The 17,938-nt window shown below is 42.4% G+C and overlaps 1 protein-coding gene across 1 annotated transcript in view; it reads left to right on the top strand.

Moving 5' to 3' along the window:
• The window catches only part of LOC126471552 (pancreatic lipase-related protein 2-like), a 133,026-nt gene that overhangs the window by 70,709 nt on the left and 44,379 nt on the right, over window positions 1–17,938 (top strand). The window lies entirely within an intron of this gene.

Raw genomic sequence — 17,938 nt, 5'->3', positions numbered from 1 at the left:
CGAGCGATTCAACAGTGCGGCCTGCCGGCTGCAGTTCAAGGCCGAACGGCCAAGCCGCATTCTGTCTGGCCAGGCCTTTAGGCAGGCGCCTTGTCTAACTAGGCCTAAATACGCCCCCTGTGTGCATCCAGTCTCATTTGTAGACCTGTTTCATCTTCTAAGTGTTCTGCCAATAAGACAGTCTTTGGTTTGCCTTTCCCACAGTATTATCTATGTGAGCGCTCAAACTGAAGTTGGTCGTAACTGTAATTCCTATACTTAGTCGAATTCACAACCGTCAAGTTTGTGCGATTTATCGTGTAACCGAAATTTAATAGACTAATTAGTACTCATGTGGATGAACTCACTAATTTCCTTACTGGGAGACAACTGCCACTTTTCGCACCATACAGATGTCGTTTCTAAGTCATTTTGAAATTCGTTTGTATCTACTGACGACTTTAGTAGGTGGTAAATGGCAACATCATCAGCAAGCACTGGTCTCATATTGGGGAGAACGACGGTTCAAACCCACGCCCTGCCATCCTGATTTAGGTTTTCTGTGATTTACATAAATAGCTTAAGACAAGTGCCAGTATGGTTCCTCTGAAAGGACACGGCCGTTTTCCTTCCACATCCTTCCATGATCTGAGCTCGTGCTTCGTCCCTAATGACCTCGTTGCCGACGGGACGATAAACACTAATCTTCTCATCCCTCCAACAATCTAAGAGCGTTGCTCAGATTCTCTCCTAAATCGTTTGTGTAAATTATAAATTACCTAAGATGCACGCAATTTGATTAGGAGTTGTTTGTGAGGAATGGTGTCAAAAACCTTCTGGAAATCTAAAAATATAGAATCAAATGGTTCAAATGGCTCTGAGCACTATGGGACTTAACATCTGAGGTCATCAGTCCCCTAGAACTTAGAACTACTTAAACCTAACTAACCTAAGGACATCACACACATCCATGCCCGAGGCAGGATTCAAACCTGCGACGGTAGCGGTCGCGCGGTTCCAGACTGTAGCGCCTAGAACCGCTTGGCAACCCCGGCCGGCGCAAATATAGAATCAGTTTGGCATCCCATATCGGTAGCACTCATTACTTCGTGAGAATAAAATGGTAGTAGTGTTTCAGAAGAACATTTTCTGATCCGTGGTGACTATCTATGAATAAATCATTTTCTTCGAGGTAACTCATAACGTTCGAACACAGTATGTGTTACAAACTCATACTGAAAATCGAGGTTAGTGATAAGGGTATGTAATTCAGTGCATTACCCCTATTTCCTTCCATGGGCACTGGTGTGACTTGTGCAACTTCCCAATCTTTAGGTACGGATCTTTCACCAAACGAGCGATTGTATATGATTGCTAAGCATGGAGCTATTGTATCAGCATACTCTGAAGGGAACCTTATTTGCATGTTATCTGGAGTTGAAGATTTCCCTTTATCAAGTGCCTTAATCTGCTTCGCTACACCGAGGATAAGTACTTTCAAGTTATTTATGTTGGTAATCGTTCTCGATTCGAATTCTGGAATATTTACTTCTTCTTTGGTGAAGGAATTTCGGAAAACTGCGTTCACTAACTCCGCTTTAGTGGTTCTGTCAAAAATGCTTCAAACGGCTCTGACCACTATGCGACTTAACATCTGAGGCCATCAGTCCCCTAGACTTAGAACTACTTAAACCTAACTAATCTAAGGACATCACACACATCGATGCCAGAGGCAGGATTCGAACCTGCGACCGTAGCAGCAGCGCGGCTCCGGACTGAAGCGCCTAGAATCGCTCGGCCACAGCGGCCGGCAGTGGTTCTGTCATCGGTAATAAACCCATTGGTATCACGCAGTGAATGTATTGATTGTGTCAGTGAAAGTATTGATTGTGTTTCGCTGCTGATGTACTTTACATACGACCAGAATCTTTCTCGATTTTCTGTCACATTTCGAGAGTTAGCGATTGCTTTTGTTAGAGTTGGATTTTTCGGTGGTGTGCCTCGCTGCAACGACCTTGTGGTCACTAATACCGGTATCCGTCATGATGCTCCCTACTTGCTAAGGATTATTTATTGCTACGAGATCAAATATTTTTTCACAACTATTTAGACGTCGAGTGGCCTCCTGAACTAATTACTCAAAATAACTTTCGGAGAAAGCATATACACTCCTGGAAATGGAAAAAAGAACACATTGACACCGGTGTGTCAGACCCACCATACTTGCTCCGGACACTGCGAGAGGGCTGTACAAGCAATGATCACACGCACGGCACAGCGGACACACCAGGAACCGCGGTGTTGGCCGTCGAATGGCGCTAGCTGCGCAGCATTTGTGCACCGCCGCCGTCAGTGTCAGCCAGTTTGCCGTGGCATACGGAGCTCCATCGCAGTCTTTAAAACTGGTAGCATGCCGCGACAGCGTGGACGTGAACCGTATGTGCAGTTGACGGACTTTGAGCGAGGGTGTATAGTGGGCATGCGGGAGGCCGGGTGGACGTACCGCCGAATTGCTCAACACGTGGGGCGTGAGGTCTCCACAGTACATCGATGTTGTCGCCAGTGGTCGGCGGAAGGTGCACGTGCCCGTCGACCTGGGACCGGACCGCAGCGACGCACGGATGCACGCCAAGACCGTAGGATCCTACGCAGTGCCGTAGGGGACCGCACCGCCACTTCCCAGCAAATTAGGGACACTGTTGCCCCTGGGGTATCGGCGAGGACCATTCGCAACCGTCTCCATGAAGCTGGGCTACGGTCCCGCACACCGTTAGGCCGTCTTCCGCTCACGCCCCAACATCGTGCAGCCCGCCTCCAGTGGTGTCGCGACAGGCGTGAATGGAGAGACGAATGGAGACGTGTCGTCTTCAGTGATGAGAGACGCTTCTGTCTTGGTGCCAATGATGGTCGTATGCGTGTTTGGCGCCGTGCAGGTGAGCGCCACAATCAGGACTGCATACGACCGAGGCACACAGGGCCAACACCCGGCATCATGGTGTGGGGAGCGATCTCCTACACTGGCTGTACACCACTGGTGATCGTCGAGGGGACACTGAATAGTGCACGGTACATCCAAACCGTCATCGAACCCATCGTTCTGCCATTCCTAGACCGGCAAGGGAACTTGCTGTTCCAACAGGACAATGCACGTCCGCATGTATCCCGTGCCACCCAACGTGCTCTAGAAGGTGTAAGTCAACTACCCTGGCCAGCAAGATCTCCGGATCTGTCCCCCATTGAGCATGTTTGGGACTGGATGAAGCGTCGTCTCACGCGGTGTGCACGTCCAGCATGAACGCTGGTCCAACTGAGGCGCCAGGTGGAAATGGCATGGCAAGCCGTTCCACAGGACTACATCCAGCATCTCTACGATCGTCTCCATGGGAGAATAGCAGCTTGCATTGCTGCGAAAGGTGGATATACACTGTACTAGTGCCGACATTGTGCATGCTCTGTTGCCTGTGTCTATGTGCCTGTGGTTCTGTCAGTGTGATCATGTGATGTATCTGACCCCAGGAATGTGTCAATAAAGTTTCTCCTTCCTGGGACAATGAATTCACGGTGTTCTTATTTCAATTTCCAGGAGTGTAGTACATTTTCTGACGACGTTTTATATCTACCAGCGGCTTTGAACATTTATTTTCACCATCATATGGAAAGAAGATTGAAGACTCCATCAACTATAATTATATGATATTGCTGTGCCTGTGTTGTTAACAAGTACGATGCAGGGTTCCTTCGGACATACATGGATGTTCGAAGGAACAGACACTGCAAAGACTATAGCCGTTATGAAATACACTCACATTAGCGAATATGGACAACCATCAGCTGTATAATATTGGATTTATCCGTCGACACCGGGCAAATGACTGTCAAATAAAATGTCCTCCTGTACGGGAATATAGGTAATGAATGTTCGAGTGCATGTTGTAGACACATGGTTGACAACATGTGTATGGCCGTGAGTAGTGCTCGAATAGCCTACATGTAAGGCGACCGCTCGCGATAAGGGGGAAATCCGGGTTCGAGTCGCAGTCTGGTATAAATTTTCACTGTCGTCATTCCATTATAAAGCTGATAGTTGTCCATATTTGCAAATCAGACTGCATTTCACTTATAATTGTATTTGTGGAGTAACTGTTTGTGAAGAGGCTCAAGTTTTCTTGAAACTATTCAGCAATTGAATGATCTGAGTCAGGCGGGGGTGGGATAGGGAGCGTGGGTAAAAGGAACTAATTATTACTTTATTCTGATTCTCAAGTATGACAGTTACCCATACTAACTCATAGGGTCTATGTACTTCAATTTCGCTGCAAGATAAAGTGCTTCTAATACCAACGAAGACGTCGCCACCACCTGTACTAAATCTACTCTGTCTGAACACCGTTAGGTCCTTTGTAAAAGTGTTGGCTTAATATAACTCCAGTTTTAGTCAGCTTTCGGTAGCTATAACGATTTGAACTTCAGTAACTTCTATTAGCGTTTGGAGCTCTGGTTCTTTTCCATCACATATACAACAATTTACATCCACAACATTGATTGTTGCTATATCTGTCCTATTCCTGTGTTTGTCCTGCACCCTTTGAAATGAAACACTTTCTGCACTTTCCGGAGACCGTTTAACCTAAATAATAAATTATCGCCAAGTTCCCTCCACACAGCCCCCACTACCCGTGTAGTGGATACCTGACCTTTTCAACGAAACCTGAAACTACACCACCCTATGATGCAAGTCGAGAAATGTGCAACCTACAAGGTCGCAGAATCGTCTGAGCCTCTGATTCAGACCCCCCCTTCGGCTACGTAGCAAAGGTCAGCAATCGGTCCAGTCGATGATACTACAGGCGGTGAGCTCTGCCTTCATCTCACAAGAAAAACTGGCAGTCTTTACCACTTAAGCTAACGGCCCAAAAACAGAGAGAATTTCTTCTGATCCAAAGCGACACACGTCATTAGTACCGATGTGAGCCAGAATCTGCAGTTAGCTGCACCTTGTGCTCTTCACGTTATGCAGAAGCACTCGTTCCACTTCTGGAATGACTTTTCCCGGTATGCACACAGAGTGAACACTGGATTTCTTCCCCTCTTTGGGAGCTATATCCCTAAGGGGTCCTGCTACGTGCCTGACATTAGAGTACCCAACTACCAGTAAACTTACCCTCTGTGAATGCCCAGATCTTGTGGACCGAGAGGTTTCCTCTGGGTGAGCTACTGCATCTGGCTCAGTATCTTTGTCAGCCAGAGATAGCGTCTGGAACCTGTTTATCAGACGAACCAAGGAGGCCCTTCGATCGGCTCCGTGAAAAGTCTTTCGCTGCCTGTCAGACCTTGGAATAACCTTCCACTCGACCACCACGGGTGAAGGGTCATCCTCCGTGCGGGGAGTACCTGGCGTCGTCACAGTAATGGACCAATCGGGGGACGCGAGGGACGTGCTGGACATACTCTGTATACCAACATTCAGTACCCACAGCGTCGCCCATTCACAACAGCCTCAAGTTCCGTGATCGAAGCTAGCACCACTTGGAGCTGCGAGTGAAGGTCACCAACTCATGATGCATCTGAGCAAAGCAATCATAGTCCCTGTCCATAGCAAAGTCGGAGGAAATGTGTAATAAACTGTGATTAAAACGCGGAACTCACAAACGAATGGCTGTGCTCTGCAGTGCTGCTGCCTAGACGGGAGCTGCTGCCTACATGCTAAGTAACTTTTTCTAATTGAAAATAAAGTGGAGAAATTAAAAATCTGATAGTGAATCACTTTATACAATACAACACTGCCGAAAGAGTTGAAGAAAGCGTTATTATGGATTAAGACTGCTCATTCAAATACCTGACTCTAAAATCTAACAAGAGAGATCAACAGAGGGGACCTATACACTTATGCTCCCGGAGACAAAGTGCCCGCTCGCTGGCCGTTTTTGCACGTAGCGTCATAAAAGCGAAGAGATGGTGAAGAGCCGGCCGGTGTAGCAGAGCGGTTCTAGGCGCTTCAGTCTGGAACCGCGCGAGCGCTACGGTCGCAGGTTCGAAACCTGCCTCGGGAATGGATGTGTGTGATGTCCTTAGGATAGTTAGGTTTAAGTAGTTCTAAGTTCTAGGGACTGATGACCTCAAATGTTAAGTCCCATATTGCTCAGAGCTATTTGAACCATTTGATGGTGAAGAAAGACCCATTAACTACAGTGTTTGTCAACCCCTGCCCAGAAGCGTTCAGTGGGAGTGGCACATCTCTGGCAGTGCAGGTTGCATAATTCACACCAAATGCTGTTAACTTTGGTTTCCCACAGAACTTTCAAAGTAACACACTCACGCTTTCAGACCTACAGAAGATGGAAGTATATGGGGTACATAAACCCAAGATAGACTCTAGGGAAAAATGACGACACACAACGAAGAAAGTATCCGAACGGGACGGAAATCGGTTGATGTGCTGTACATGTACAGGCAGACAAATGTGTACAATTTCAGAAAAATTGAATGATTCATTCAAGAGAAAGAGCTTCACAAATTGCGCAAGTCAATAACACGTTGGTCCACCCCTGGCCCTTATGCAGGTAGTTATTCGATGTGGCGTTGGTTGACAGGGTTGTTGGATGTCGTTCTGAGGGTTATCGTGCCAAATTATGTCCAATTGGCGCATTAGAGTGTCTAAATCCCAAACTGGTTGGAGGACCCTGCTCTTAATGCTCCAGACGGTCTAGACTGGGGAGAGATCCGATGACCTTGCTGTCCAAGGTAGGCTTTGACAAGCACGAAGACAAGCAGTAGGAGCCCTCGCTGTGTGTGGGCGGGCATTATCTTGGTGAAATGTAAGCAGAGGGTGGCTTGCTATGAAGGGCAAAAAAATGGGTGTAGAATATTGTCGACGTGAAACTATGCTGCAAGGGTGCCGCGGGGGATCACCAAAGGGGGCGTGCTAAGAAAGGAAATGGTAACCCAGACCATTACTCCTGGTTGGTGGGCTGTATGGGGGGCGACAGTTGGGTTGGTATCAAACTGCCGTTAGAGGTTTCTCCATACACGTCTTCGACCTGGAATCTCATTGACTGGAGTAGGATTGTCAACAGTGATGAGTCCCACTTCGAACTGAACCGCGATGACTAGCGAAGTCGTGTCTGGAGAAAACAAGGAGTGACGGTCTGCGGTGCCATTTCTTTTCATAGCAGGACCCCCTTTGTTTATCATCCGTGGCACCCTTATAGGACAGTTGTACGTCGTCAATATTCTACGCTCCGTTTTGTTGTCCTTCATAGAAAGCGATCCTGGGCTTACATTTCAGCAAGATAATGCCCGCCTAAGCACGACTAGAGTTTCTACTGCTAGTCTTCGTGCTTGCGAAATCCTGCCTTGACCAGCAAGGTCACCAAATCTTTCCCCAGTTGAGTACGTTTGATCCTCCAGTCAGCTCGGGAGTTTAGCGATCTAACGCGCCAGTTGGACAGAATTTGGGGCAATATTCCTCAAGAGGAGATCCCACAACTGTGTCAATCAATGCCAAGCCGAATAACTGCTTGCATAAGGGCCAGAATCGAACCAACGTGATATTGCTTGCTCAATTTGTGAAGCTCTTTCTCTTGAACAAATCATTCAGTTTTTCTGAAATTCTAATTATTTGTTTGTCTTTACAATGAAATGAATACCCCTAGCTGCATACAGGCGTTGATATAAGTCAACGGGGACAGTTAAAAATGTGTGCCCCGACCGGGATTCGAACCCGGTATCTCCTGCTTACATGGCAGACCCTCTATCATTTCATTGTAATTTCATTCTAACAAGCTGCAGGGATACGAATTCGTTTGAGAGTGCCCTAAAAATGTTTTTTCTGAAAATTACCTTTAGCAGTTAATGTACCGGCTTGTGAGACCAACGACTTAGATCTTCCAATAACTGACATGCCCGAAAGAACAGATACCATCTTCATATATATATATATATATATATATATATATATATATATATATATATATATTTGTTTGTCTATACATGTACATGTACATTCGAATAATTTCTTCGTGGTGCGTCGTTTCTTTTTTTTTTTCTCAGAGTGTGCGAGATTCTCACGCATGTTTCCTCTAGAGGCTTCTTATTAACACAAAGGAAAAATGTACGTTGTGAATTGTGTGTCACAGAACAATCGGAAATACCTTACGGACAACTGTTTTATGAAACGGGACGTATTGAACCGTTTCAGACTGTTAGGCTAAAGGCACAGGTAAAGAAAACATATCATTGAAGTCTTAAATCTACAACTCTTTTCAGCGTTTATACATTAACTCTATTCCGATCAAAGTATTGTCATAACTGTTAGAAAATTTATGAATTACCTCGGTATAAATATCTGCTACCTGAGTTCGCAGCCATGCTATGACAGCATGTAGATGCACTTTGTCAAAGTGCTGGTAGCCAAGCTATGTCTTCGTTCCATGAAGAAACAATCTGGAGTCAAGACCAGATTGTAGGGTAACTATTCAGAGAAGTCGGGATTGAACTGACGCAACAGTTATTGTGCTTTGGGGTCAGTGTGCGGTACAGAATTGGCTATGGTTCAGATGGCTCTGAGCACTATGGGACTTAACATCTGAGGTCATCAGTCCCCTAGAACTTAGAACTACTTAAACCTAACTAACCTAAGCACATCACACACATCCATGCCCGATGCAGGATTCGAACCTGCGACCGTAGCAGCAGCGCGGTTCCGGACTGAAGCGCCTAGAACCGCGCGGACACCTGCCGGCAGGTACAGAATTACCATGCAGAAACACTTCATCCATAATCAAGAGATGCAATGTTTGTTTCGGATGTCTCATCTTAGTTTTCTTAACGTCTCACACTGATTGCCGTTCCAAGTTCCATAAAATCAAGAAATGCTGTTTCCGTAATGTCTCGAAAATATGACAGTCTTAACTTTTCTACCTTGCAGAGTTTGCTGGGTTTTATGCCTGTTTAGTAGGTGGTGAGATACATACCAGTGATTGCTGTTCTGTCTCCATGTTAGCCTAGGAAAGTATGTCAGGTGTCTGTCATAACATTCCAGAAGGAAGAAATTGGAATCCGGTGCCGGTACATAGCCGACTCTTCTCGGATAGGCGCAAGGGAACAGCTAGGCTTGATGTCCCCGTTTACTAGATGAATCACCATCAACATTGTCACATAGCCTTAAGTCATGAGATGCTGTGGCGAGGTTTGGAATTTAATACAGAGCATTGGCACACAGTCTTGTGATCAGGAACGTTATGCCACCACTTACCCTCCCTTTGCTCCACAGATGATGGCGGTGGAAATTTCTTCCATTACCAGATTTCGATCCTACTACTTCCAAGTCAAGTTCCGCCACGTAGGCCACCTTGGTTGTGGAGTCATCTTTCAAATATAGCAACAGAATTTTATAGAGCTCCTATCTCAGTAGCTGTACTGGCAGAACGCTTCATAGAAAATTTGGGGAATATTGCCAAGGGATACCCAGCTGATGCGATGGTAACAAGAGGAAGTTTAAACTTGCCAGCTATAGGCTGAGAGAATCACGTGACTGAAACAGGCGCCAGGGACACGAATTCGTTTGAGGGTTCCCCAAAAATGTTTTTCTGAAAATTACCTTGAGCAGTTAATGTACCGGCTATTGAGAGCAACGTCTTAGATCTCCCAATAACTGACAGTCCTGAACTTTTCGGTTCAGTTGATACAGTGGAGGGAATCAGTGACCCTAAGGCTATTACAGCATCACTGACAACACCTGTTGAAAATAATTTTAACATCATAGATAAATATTTATATTTAATATGTGCTACACGAAATGGTTTGCAGATTACCTGAGCAGTCAACATCAAATATTAATATGTGGAGACGAAAATGTGTGGACTGTTAATAGGTATCACTAGCTCTAGACATAATTACAGAGCAGGCTTGTGAAGGACGAGTACTTTAAAGCTGTGCATTATGTTTATTTTATGAGTTTTCTTCTTGTGCGTAGCACATTTATGCTGCACTTGCACGGTTTGGCTGATGTGCCATCAAACTGAGTGAAATGAAACAGAAATCAGAGAAACACTTCTGACCTATACTTTCAGATGTATTCAGGCACCGAGACTCTGTAATACCGTAAGCTTATGCATGGTTCTGTAACAACACGATCGTCTCTTCCATTAATACTTTCTATGAACTACCAGTATTGAACTATAGAAAAAATTGCATGACGAATATAAGCAAAATCAATGCTTAGTAATACATTTATATGAGACCCATAACTTGATATGAAATAGGAAGAGCTGATCAACAGGAAATTATACACAGAGAGAAAAAAGGGCACCACTGTTCTCACTTACGAATAGAGTCGAAAACTGCACATATTTCTAATTTTAAAAAGTTGGGTACGGAGTAGGGAAGGGAGAAAGGACCATAGCTGCGAGGTAGAACGAAGCTTGTTCCACAGAACATTCAGGAACTTCCTTCTTTGCAATTACAGTAATAAAGAGAACTGAGCAACAGAAAGTGTTACGAGTCCCTTTAATTAAAGCAGTAAAAGTTTTTTAATGCTGACGACGTATCAAAAGAGATAGAAGACAATTTGAATGTTTCAACGAGTGCCAGTTCCAGAGCACTTAATGGAGTGCAGTTAATTCGAGGAAGTCTGCTACATGACATAGTTTGCATACGTAGGGGAGAAAATGGTACTACCGAAACTAGTTGCTAAGTGTCTGCTCAACCACTAATTTTCCTGTGTGGCACTGTTGACCATTCATTCCATTCGCGGCTTTTCGCGGATGATGCTGTAGTATACAGAGAAGTTGCAGCATTAGAAAATTGTAGCGAAATGCAGGAAGATCTGCAGCGGAAAGGCACTTGGTGCAGGGAGTGGTAACTGACCCTTAACATAGACAAATGTAATGTATTGCGAATACATAGAAAGAAGGATTCTTTATTGTATGATTATATGATAGCGGAACACAGTTACTTCTGTAAAATATCTGGGAGTATACGTGCGGAACGATTTGAAGTGGAATGATCATATAAAATTAATTGTTGGTAAGGCGGGTACCAGGTTGAGATTCATTGGGAGAGTCCTTAGATGAGGTATCGAATATATTGCTTCCCCCTACTTATACCTCCCGAGGAGATCACGAATGTAAAATTAGAGAGATTCGAGCGCGCACGGAGGCTTTCAGACAGTCGTTCTTCCCGCGAACCATACGCGACTGGAACAGGAAAGGGAGGTAATGACAGTGGCAGGTAAAGTGCCCTCCGCCACACACCGTTGGGTGGTTTGCGGAGTATAAATGTAGATGTAGATGTAGACACAGGCTGAAAGGAGTAGATTAGATGAGGCAAGATTAGATGTACTTTCCGTGCCAATGGATCCAAAGCGAGATCCTACAGGATGTAGAACATATCAAAAACAAGAAGACACAACAAATATTTATTAAGAGCAGCAGATATGCTAATGTACCTTCCATAGATACCAAGTGAGACAGTTCTCATGGATATGGAATAAGTAAAAAAAAAGTTTAACATATTTTCATTCATTGGGGAATAAGAAACTTGTCACAAAATATGCTGATGTTAAATAAATTGAGGTGCATATGATAATTCTTAGACTATTGTAGCCATCATCATCAAATACAAAAATCTTTTTACAATATTTATTTACAATGATCACATTACTGCACTGAATTTGCACATGTCAGATTGTACGTAATACTTGTATTACTTGATAGTATTAGTACCGCATACACATCAGTCAGTTGTGCTAAGAAATCCATCAATGGAGCAGAAGGCATTGACCACCAATAGGTCCTTTAGCTCCTCTTAAAATGAACTTTTATTAGTAGTTAAACTTTTTTACGGGTATTGGCAAGTTATTGAAAACGTGTCTTCCTGGATAATGAACAACTTTCTTGACTAAAGTAAGTGATTTTAAATCTTTGTGAATATTATTCTTGAAACTTCCTGGCAGATTAAAACTGTGTGCCCGACCGAGACTCGAACTCGGGACCTCCGCAATATCCTTTCTTTCAGGAGTGCTAGTTCTGCAGGGTTCGCAGGAGAGCTTCTGTAAAGTTTGGAAGGTAGGAGACGAGGTACTGGCAGAAGTAAAGCTGTGAGTACCGGGCGTGAGTCGTGCTTCGGTAGCTCAGTTGGTCAAGTGGAACCAGTTACATTATTGAAGAACCTTTTAGTTAGAATTACATCAGTGGTTTATATTTTTATTTTTTTGATTACTCTTTTATGCCACCTTTGTTGTTGTAACACCTACTTGTAACACTTAGTTACTAGAATTCTCATTTGTACACGCTCCCTAAATGTAATCATATGACAAGTGGCGGTGGCACTTAGGTTTTTTTATTTTTATTTTGTTTTTTTTAGTTCCATTTTCCTAAGGGCCTTTTTAAGGGAAGAAAGTGGTCCAAAAAGGGGGTAGCGTCTAAAAAAATTCTTTTTCTTTAAAAAAAAATAAAAAATAAAAAAAGATGGATAGAGCGTCTGCCAAAAAAAAGGTCGCCGGATCGAATCTCGCGCCATGCAATATTTTTTTATTATTAGTTTTTTGCAATTCAGGTATATATATATATATATAAACTATTAATGAATTGCTTATGCATGTTGGTAAAGGCGGATCGCTCTCCAATTGTACCGCCACCATTTTTCCGTTTGTTAAACAGGGTGTACCAAGGCTGTCCCGTCCGCACTGATTTTCGACGATGTTATAAGTTGCGCTAGTAACCGCATCTACCTTCTTTCGAAGTTAGCAGGCAACTACGCTGTTATGGGGCGGCTCGTTTCGGCCCATTCAACATCTGTCCTTCAAGTGTAACGAGCGAGTAACGGAGTTTATATTTCATACCTGCCACAGCAAGTTTGTGTTCGTGGGGTCTCTATTCTAATTAAAAAAAAAAAAAAGTTGGTAGAGCACTTGCCCGCGAAAGGCAAAGGTCCCGAGTTCGAGTCTCGGTCGGGCACACAGTTTTAATCGACCAGGAAGTTTCATATCAGCGCACACTCCGCTGCAGAGTGAAAATCTCATTCTGGAATATTATTCTTATTTCCAGTATTGATTCAATGGCGTGTGCTGTTGGTTTGAGAAGGATATATATATATATATATATATATATATATATATATATATATATATATATATATATATATATATATTTAATTGAAAATTTAATTAAGGAATAAATGTACTGCAAAGAAGTAGTTAGTATCCCTAGTTTTCTAAAGATGCCTCTGTAAGACGGTCTCGAGCTCATTCCAAAAATACGGAAATAATTCTTATTACGGTAGAAACCCGCCTATCTTCTGTCTTCGGGATCTTGACGATGCCGGACTACCCAAACTGCCAGATTACCGAGCGTCTTCTAAAAATATTAAAAATGTATAACACTGTGTAAAACAACATGAAAAAAACTTTATTGCATACTTTAAAATTTTAAGTTCAGGACAGAACAGTTTTATTTGTAATGGTTCAAATGGCTCTGAGCACTATGAGACTTAACTGCTGAGGTCATCAGTCCCCTAGAACTTTGAACTACTTAATCCTAACTAACCTAAGGACGTCACACACGCCCATGCCCGAGGCAGGATTCGAACCTGCGACCGTAGCGGTCGCGCGGTTCCAGTCTGTAGCGCTTAGAACCGCTCGGCCACCTCGGCCGGCTTTTATGTTGTAGTACAGTATTGTGTGTAAAGGGCTCCCAACCGGTATCTAAAGGAGGCGGAGGGGGAGTGGGGTAGACCTGGAGGTATGGTGTACGATTTGCTGCTTTCAGCAAATCTTATAAGTGTATCAGTAGCGGCAGCTGCTTCATTCCAGGTACATGGAAGTGTTGAGTTTGTTGCGTCATTTCCTTCTTCTTCATCGGATTCGAGATCTGATGGTTGAAGTTCTTGTGGTCTTATCACACTTTCTTCTATCAGTTCCTCCGATACAGATTCTTTATTGTAAGTGACTATCCTGTCCAAAATTTCATCTCGCGGCAAAATTTGTTATAGTAAATTCCCGTTTATCCGAATCGCGTTTATCCGAAATCCGCTTTATCCGAACAATTTTTTCCGATTTCCGCGACTCACATTGGCGCTGTCTGACTGTTTTTTTCCTTTATTGAGTTTCGATTCCCCCCAGAGGAGGGCGGGCTGGCAGCAGTACAGTACGCCCCTCTACAGCCTACACATTGCGCAGCTACGCGTTTGGCTAGCTAGACTGATACTTGACAAGTTTCAACTTGTCTGCGCCTGGAGCCATGCACTCGCTGGTGTTTTTCGGCAGTCTACTGCTAATCAGTGCATTGGCGTCTGTCAAATGTTCGAGTGTCGTCAATTCGTGCGTGTGTTGGTTGAAGTTTTTGCGTGTTTCTTGTTCGTATTGCGTAGTTTCATGACACTGCCATCTAGTGAAACTCCTTGGAAGTATAGTACGTACGCTATTGCTCTATGCGTCGCAACATAGCCCTGTCGAAACCGACAATAAGAGTGCGGCACCAAACTCTTTCCGCCTGTTGTCGGTACATCAGACGAAGCCGAGCGTTTATCGGTTTAAGAGTGAACGTACAACGCACTGTTGTTTTGACGCGTGGGCTTGGGTATCCATAGGCTTGAATCAGGGAAGTATTGTTTACTGGAAGATAAATGGCGAATATATTCCCTGAAATCAGTTCAAATGCTGGAGGGTGGGTTGTACAGTTATCTAGCAACTGTACGACACTGCTCTGTCCAGGCAAACAAAGTTTTTTTTTTTTTTTAACTGTCTCTCAAAGAGGATTCACAATTATGGAAAACAAGTCCTTAATCAATTCTGAAGTCATCCATGCATTAGAATGATGGAAAAAAAAGAAATTTAAAACGTCTTTAAACACCCTTGGCTTTTTGTACTTGCCAGTAACATTAGTCAACGTGTAGTCATTTGAACACAATAAAGCTGTCAGCTGTCATTAATCTTTACCTGCCGAAGCTGATCTAGGCAACGCCAAAGTAGGCCCATTTTGTCTGCATTGTAGATCTGACCTACAGTCAAGTTATTGTGTTTAGCCAATCTGCAAAAAGGTTCTTTGTGTTCTTCAGCTGCATTTTGAGCTGCCGATCTAAACTTCCCACCTAGATATGACGAGTTTTGAATCGGTATAGCCAACTGTAAGAAAATGCACATTCAGTTTTTGATAACCCCTAATCATCCTGCAGTAGTTTACCCTTTTCCGTTAATCATAGGCCCCGTTACAGGTTTTCCTTGGTACGGAAGCACTTGTAGAAAATTCCATCCTTCTGACCTAGTTTGGGCTTTCTAAAAGTTTTTCGTGATTCATTGTCATTTACCATAACAAACTGTGAGGAAAACATTTGATGTTTACCTTTAATTTTTCATGTCATAGATTTTTCAACAACAAGTTTCATATTTTTACACAATTTTATTTCTATTCTCACCTTTCTCAGTCCGATTAATGTAGTCAATCTTTTGTTGCATCGTAAGTGTAACGTGATTACGTTTCACTTCCTATTTCTTGTGAGAGGTGGTTGGATGAGAAAACGTTCCCATAATACGTAGCGCTCCAATAATTGCGATATAGAACAACACTAATCGTGATTACACTTTAAAACAGCTCTTTTTAATCCTCATAGACAACTGATGCATGACTGTAGCTGTCTGATACGTGACTGAAACGCTGTTGGCACTGCGCGACTCGAAATTGTTGACCACTGCCGAGCCTGACGGTTTTCCGCCGAACGAGTCCGAAATTTTCTGTGTGTATGAAGTGATGCAGAATAATTTGAACGTGTCGGACTGTCGGATATCGGATAAACGGACTTTTAATGTACATGTTTTTAGACTCGGAAAACATTGCTTTTGATGAGTTACCACAAAAAATAATCCTTTATGACATTATGGAATGGAAGTAAGCAAAAGTATGCAAACTTTTTTTATTTTTCTATCATCTATGTCCGAAAATATTCGCATTGCAAACAGAGATTCGTTTAGGCGCTTCGGCAGTTTTGTGGTATGCTCCTCCCGTCGTCATATTTTAGGTATATATCGGCGGGAAACTTTTTAAACGCTTTTAACTGCATGTAGTGTGTTTTCTCAAAGTTAAATAACAAAGAACTGACTAGGAACCATTTGTTAATGCCCTTGAAAATTTAATTAACTGATGTTTGTAAGACTATACTTTATTTGCCATTTATTGTAATGTTTGTATCATCTGCAAATAAAACGAACTTGGCATCTGGTAACGTTACTGCTGAAAGATGATTGATATAAACAAGAAAATGTAAATGTTTTAAGGTGGAACCATATGGCACGCAACTTGTAAGTAGTTCCCTGTTGGATGATGCCTGATGACGGAATACACATCTCTTTCCTGTTGACCCACTTTGTTTCCTACCAGAGATGATTTGAATCATTTTGCTGCATTTCTTGTTACTACGTAATATTTTATTTTATTTAAAAGGATACTGTAATTAACAAAGACAAATGTGTTCGACAGATCGCAAAATGTACCAGTAGCCTGTAATTTATTCGCTAATGAATCAAGTAGTTTCTTAGTACGTGTAAATAACCCTCTCAATATCAGAACCCTTTAGAAATCGGAACACCGACTTTCACAATATATTATTTATTGTCAGATGATTAAGCAGCCAGTTGTACATAGTCTTTTCTGAAATTTCTGAAAATACTGACAAAACTGAAATTTAATGGAAATTAGACGGTATTTATTTACCTACTTTCTTAAACAAAGGCTTAACTTCAGCAAATTTCAATAATTCCGGAAATGTTCCTCTGATAAATGACTTGTTACGCAGATAACTTTATATGCTACTAAACTCAGAAGCATACCGTTTAATTAACTTTGTTGATATTTTATCATAACGATTACAATTTTTTATTTTAAGGATTTTATGATGGACTGTTGTAGTGAGGTAATAGTCATATGACAGGTCTCAGGTATTCCATGACATCATCTACTGGAACTGGCAACCTTATCTTTTAAGTATCTTTTACGAAATGCTTGTTAAAGAGTTCAGCAACACTAGACACGTCTTTTACCAATATTTCATTTACTCTAACTGCTATTGGCTCCACTTCACCTCTGGTTCTCTTTCACAATAACCGATATTGTCTTTATTCTGTTATCTGATCTGATTATCTTTTTCTCGTAATGCATTTGCTTTGATGTCGCGTTACTATCTCTAATACTTTCCAGCATCTCTTGTGATGACCTGTAACATCAACATCAGAGCTGTTTCTGAACAACGGAGAAAGTTTCCTTTTTGTCTTATAAAATACCTTTATTCCTTGAGTTATCCATGACTTCTTTGTAGACTTTGGTCTAGTCTGGATTAGTTTTGAGGAAGAGCAGTTTTCAAATAAGGTAAGAACATTATTAATAAAAGTGTTATATTTTTTATGCCCGCCATGAGCACTGTATACATCACTTCAGTTTGTGTCTTTGAGGATTTAGTAGATTTTTTTATATGCTGGTCAGTACTAACATTTAACAAAACGAACTACATGTCATGGTTTGAGAAGCCATTGACAGTAGGTTACGCAATACAATTTTGTTGATTAGACCTTTCTATAAAAATACTACCAACGGCTGTATTGAACAAATGTTACACTAGCTCAGAACTTTGGAGTATGATTTCGTAAGTTTAATGTTACTGTCATTGACCGTAATAAAATCTTACTGGAAATGTTTTTAATAAAATCTACGTTAAAGTACCAGCAACCACTATTTCTTTGTTTTTGCTGTTAAATAGGTCACTGGAGCTTCAATGTAATTTACGAACAGATAAAATTACCTGCAGCTGCTCAGCATATACTTGCTGTTATGAAGAATTTAGTATGAAATTCTACGTGTGCCGCACATGCTTCCAGATACTGCTCTGGGCTAAATTTGTAAATGTCTATGTTCTTAAGTTTAGGGCAACCCGTGATGAATTGGACAACTCCTCCTTTCTCCATTTTTGATGTATA

The sequence above is a fragment of the Schistocerca serialis genome, chromosome 3 (assembly GCF_023864345.2).
Source record: "Schistocerca serialis cubense isolate TAMUIC-IGC-003099 chromosome 3, iqSchSeri2.2, whole genome shotgun sequence".
NCBI lineage: Eukaryota > Metazoa > Arthropoda > Insecta > Orthoptera > Acrididae > Schistocerca > Schistocerca serialis.
This window is presented reverse-complemented; position numbering and strand designations above follow the sequence as displayed.